The sequence below is a fragment of the Anabas testudineus genome, chromosome 4 (genome assembly GCF_900324465.2).
Source record: "Anabas testudineus chromosome 4, fAnaTes1.2, whole genome shotgun sequence".
NCBI lineage: Eukaryota > Metazoa > Chordata > Actinopteri > Anabantiformes > Anabantidae > Anabas > Anabas testudineus.
Window position 1 is genome coordinate 14,225,629 of NC_046613.1, and position 6,000 is coordinate 14,231,628.

Below are 6,000 nucleotides of genomic sequence, written 5' to 3' on the forward strand. Positions count from 1 at the left end.
CTATTTAATTTACTAAATTAGTCCTCTAGAATCTATTGGCTGTTCCAGGAAAAGCTTCATTATTGCATTTATAGTGACTTAATTACCAGGACTGACTAAAGTGACAAAACCCATTAAGAATAAAGAGGAAAAAAAGCACACATTCTCTGTTGTGTAAAATTTTATGCACCACAAATTTAAAGTTGACATGTTGTTGCTATAAAAAAGCTGTTTTTCCTGCAATTTCAGGACCATTAAAATAATTTAGACAGAAATAATGGCTGGCATGATTTGATTTAAGAGCGATGAAAAGATGAAAACAAGTTATCATTATTCAAATAAAAAAAAATACATAGTTGTGGCTGCTCTAAATACACATTCAGCGTTCATTATTATGGATAGATTTTTCATTTCAGACTCAATGGTTTAATGTCAAAATACAGACAACCACTAACATGGTAATATATAGTTATGCTTTAAGTGTTGATTTTGAATTTTATTCTGAAATGCATTCGTTTAGCAGGGCTGCACAATTCGGAGTCAAATAATTTTCCATGTCAGATTTATGATCAATTTTCGTTAGCAATAATTGAGTCATCTTTATCTTTATTATGAGTAATTTTTGTATTCACGTCGTCTTTATGAAGAGAATAAACTATATGTTCTTTATTGGAAATGGACTGTTTAAACCATGTTTAAACCTGTTTAAACTTAAGGTATGGGCAATATAGCCTTAAAACTAGAACATATTATTAGCAATAATACAAAATTAGCAATAATATTTATGATGATGTAGAAAAAAAATACTAAACTAATTCTATTAATAATTGCACCTTGCAGATAGAAGCATTTATTAGTGCAAAAAAAAAAGAAGTTTATTTTAAATCCTTCATCTTTCCTGCCTTTACATGCTCTTACGTAACCAACTTAGTCAGAGAAAGCTGATTTCTTGAGGAGTTGGGAAACAGAGGAGTTTACCGGCATTTAAGGAACCTGGTTATTGGAAATGTGCAGACAGACAGTGCAGGGATGAGAGAGGAAAAGAGAGTGCAGCACAAACTGAACAAGAAATCCATTGTTATTTATATTTCTATGAGGCACCTTTGTGTTATCTCAATTTTCAGTCACATTTTAAGCAAACTTTGATTTAAAAACAAGGCAGCCTCACTCAGTAATGATCTCTTTTAGTCCTGTGCAGTTACATACATCCACTCTCCAGGAGGATATATACTAGGCGAATACTTCTACTGTATACTATTGAAGAAGATCCCTTTTAAGTACTAAAATCATGTGAGAGCTGTCATTCCAAAACGTTTGGCTTGTGCATTGTTCCACAATATAAATGCCTTATAAGTAATTGCGTTGCTACATCGTTGATATCATATGACATGACATATGACACGCCTCTATTAGACCTGAACTTATAACTGAAGAAAATCTTTCAGTCAACTGTCAGACGTTATGTGGAACTTTTACACTGTACATTTACATTTAGATAGAGATGCAAGCTAACACTTGATATCCAAGTGGAGAAAAGAGGCACGGTTATATGCAGTTTACCAATTGGGTGGACACACACACAGGCTGGTGTTCTAACAATCTACCTTATCAGTATGTCCTACTCTAATGTAAATCCCCTAATATGAAATTTATATGAATGGATTTAAAATCTTTGGATACATGTTTGAATTGGATTCATCTGTGGTTATCGGAGTACTATGCTGTTGTCTAAGATCTATCCTTTAATGTTGCAGATGTATTCTGTAAAAAAAGCAAGTGATATTACATTAGATTCATTAGATACATTAGAATGATCTTATTCTGGTAAGCCATGAACCATAACTATCAGAATGCATTGCATCCATATAATTGTTTTCACAAAATCTCTCTAACTACGCAGAAACATCTACTGTAAGAACCAGAACTCTGTGTAGAGAAAGTCTCATGTCAGGTCACAGGTTCAGGAGGGCAGGTCCAAGCCAAATCGTACACAATGTCTTAACCAGGCGGTGAAGCGAATACAGCCCATTAGTAGAGCAACAGCTTCAGTCTTCTGTCAGCGACTACACAAGATGCATTAAGACCACAGTGTAGGTCACCAGTGTTTTGGCGGTGCTCTGAGCCCAATGAACAATTAATCAAGCTATAAATGTGAAATGGAATAAACTTGACTTGAGGCCTGAAACATTTGCTTCAAGATGCAGTTGTGTGTGTTTGGCAAGTGTAATGCAAGCTATAATGTGGCCTGTATTCACAGCTGTACGGAGTAAAATAGGAATGCATCTGTTCCAACAGACGTGCATATAACTACTCTTGTGGAGAAAAGTCATTAAGCAAGTCCACACTCATTAATTCTCAAGGGACATTTTGTTTTTCCTCTTTTTATTTTAATTTTACATACCTTTACGACAGAGCTCTGTTAGTGAAAAAGGTGCTACACCGGAATTTCAGCAGGGATGCTGCTGTAAAACTGTGATGTTATTCGTAAGCACTGGATAATAGCAAAAAGTTGTAAGCTAAAGCTACAAGACCCAGCAGACTAAAACAATTACATAGAAAGTATGTAGGACAGCAAAAATAGTTGCAGTGCCTTTTATGGTCTTTGAATTGTCAATTGATGCAATATTGGGCAAGACCTAGATACAGTTTCTTATTATTACTGGCATACAAATTTTGAAAAATGTATTAATTATACTCAGCAAAAAGGGAATAATTATGACTGTCAGTGAAAGTGATGAGTAAAAAGGCTTTAAGTTAAAACTAGCATCTAATATGATATGTGCAATAACCGAGTCACACAGCTGCAGCAATACAAAAATGAACAAAACCTATTTAGCCCCTTTTTTATAAAGTGATTTTGTCTATTGTACAGCTACACTTTGTCACATTACAAGTCATGAAGTTCATGTTCTTATACCCTATTTTAAGATCAAATGGAAATGTTAGAGCTCCGGCAAGACCACAAAAGCCAACAAAGTAGACCAAACAAAAACACAAGAAGATTTCTGACATTTCTTAGGGTGTGAAAATCCCACTGAAAAAAAGACATGGAAGGTGATAGAAGAAGAAGGTGAAGGGCCTCTAAAAGAGCCGTTGAGGGGATTCAGTGTTCACTGACAGTAAGGGAGAGAGAGGATGAAGTTGACAGATATTATGTCGTCCTCTCACACCCTCCAAATGCGATGCCCTCCCTAGGTGATTGGTTTGGCAGAGGAGAGATGGACGGATACAAAATGAAAAATTGAACTACGTGGCAAAGAATAGAAATTTCTGCAATAAAGTAATAACATTAAAAAAAAAAAAACATCTGAAAATAAGATAATTCTAGTTTTCTGTCACTTTTCTACTGAGACGAAGATGTGCCACATCTGACCTACACCCTTTATTATCCTTTGCCCAAGTGTCACAATAATGACTTCCAGACATGATTTTAATTCACACTGCATATTGGCACTCATCTGCTGTGAACTCCCCACAAGGTTGTTAAAACTTCCTCATATCCCTTTACTCACTTATTTAACCTCATGTATGCATGTCATTGTAACAAGGCGTTGACTGGTGCTGGAGAGTGACAGCAGTTTAATTAAAATATCAGGGCCTTTTTTTGCCATGAGGCTCTTCATATGGCACCTTCAGCTGTGTCACAGGGAGTAGATAGTTTAGATCCTTTATCCAGAGGCAGTCAATTTGACCTGTCTATTAACAGATGGCTACCAGCCGAAACTGTTCACCAACAGCAGGAGATGTCTAAAATAATTCTTGTGTATTATTACTTCGGGGGGGTCATAGGGATTATATATTTTTGTAGGCCAATCCAGTAGTTATCATGCTGTTTGCCTCAACAAAAAGGCAATGAGTCTTTACCACCGTGTGTTTATTTTTATAATTTTTTTTTAAGGTAGAAGAAAACAACTCCACAGTCCCTCGACTTCATCACCGCCAAGCTTCCAACTTCTAATTTGACTTAATGTACTTACCCACCTTCTACACTCTCAGCGTAATACTATAGTATAAATTAAGATATCTAAATACTGGAAACTTTAAGTAGAAGGTTGTAGAGGTGGTGTAGCAGGTAGTTATGTTTCCGTGTTGTCAACTCAGGCTTCAATCAGAAAATCGTTCAGTCAATACAGATTCAAATGATACAAATGTGATAATAAACCAAACTTTACACTGTCAGTAAGACTAATTGTACAAGCTGAATTGTTTTTATTGACTAACATAATGTTTATCATGAAGGCAGTTATATCCATTTTTGATTAATGGGATTATTGTTCCTATTGACTGCTTTATCTTATATTTATTAAGATCAATATTATGTCCCACAGCTTAACGTGACATATTGAGATTTTTAGTTGTTCTGACCGACAATCAAACATAGCGACGCACTAATCGACAAACTGGAGATCGGAATTAACCGATTTTAAGCTTGATCAACCAAGTCTAAAATATCCAATTCTGTGCAATTCATATTTATAAAACATGATGGTTCTCACACCAGAGCATGACAGAGCGGTGATAATTTCTGATCCTCACCTTTTGCCTGCTTTTCTCTCCTGCATGGAAATTCTTTACCATGAAGGCACACATCTCACAATTTGTAACACCTATAAGACAAAAATAAGGAATAGAGGGGAAAACACACACACACATAAACACACACTCAGTGTCTTATTGCTTATTGTATTCATCCGTTTGTTTTTTGCATGGATTAATTTCTTGTACCGGTTTCCATCCGGAAAAAGACGAATACAGCACTTCATTTTTACTTGAAAGTTTGTCCAGTAATTTATCTAAATGAGAGTGAGAGTAAATTAGAAAATATAAAAGTTATTTAATCACCAATTTTGTAACTACAATTAAATTATTAATAAAAAAAAAATACAGTAATGTGTGAGCATGCTGATATGCATTCACAATGCAATTATAGTTCTTAGAAAGAAAATAATTCTGCCAATCAGAAATATGTATATATATCCAGTTATATCCATTTTTGATTAATGGGATTATTCTTCCTACATAAATATAAAAGAAATACCCCAAAAGTACCCCAAAAACAATAATCCCATGTTTGCTCACATTTTTACTTGAAAAATTACTAAAATTATTGGTCAATTTTCAACATAGTTGCAGAGTAATTTCTGTCTACTAACTAATCAATTAACTATTGAGTTCATCTCTACGAATTATACATAAAAACACGAGGAGCTGCTTCCACCCTACCAACTCCCATTTGCCAGCTGTATGCTACCTGCGCAGCATGAAATAACAGATAGCCATTAGTGAAGAAAGCTGAACATTTAACAAGCCAGCTGGCTAGAACAAGGTTTTTTTTTCCCCTCTCAGGAAGGAGATACCAGGTGACCGGCTTGTCATGCTAGAAGAGCTGGACCAGACTGTAGGATGGCAACAACCCAGCAGCAGGATCAGTATCTGCTCCTCTGTGCAAGGAGGAACAGAAGGAGCACAGTGAGAGCCCTGCAAAATGACCTCCAGCAGGCTAGTGGTGTACAAGTTTCTGACCAAACTGTCACAAATAGAATCCATAAGGGTGGCTTGAGGGCCCAACATCTAATACAACCTGTGCTCACCTGTGTGTGAGCACAGGTTGCACACAGAACAATGCTGCTCAACTGGCATTAACCAGAGAACACCAGAATTGGCAGGTCTACTTTTGGCGTCCAGTTCTCTCCTCTGATGAGAGCAGGTTCACACTGAGCACATGTGACATGCGTGAAAGAATCTGGAGACATTGTGGTAAACGTTATGCTGCCTGTAACATCATTAAGCATGACCGGTTTGGCGGTGGGTCAGTAATGATCTCGAGAGGCATGTCCTTGGAGGGCCACACAGACCTCTAGGTCATAGCAAACAGTTCCTGGACTGCTGTCAGTTACCCATAAAATCCTCAGAGTGATTGTCAGACTGTCCATTGGTGCAGTGGGCCCTTGTGCAGGACAATGCCCAGCTTCCTGTGTCCAGAGTGAGAAGGAAGTTTCTAGATGGCAAAGGAATAGATGC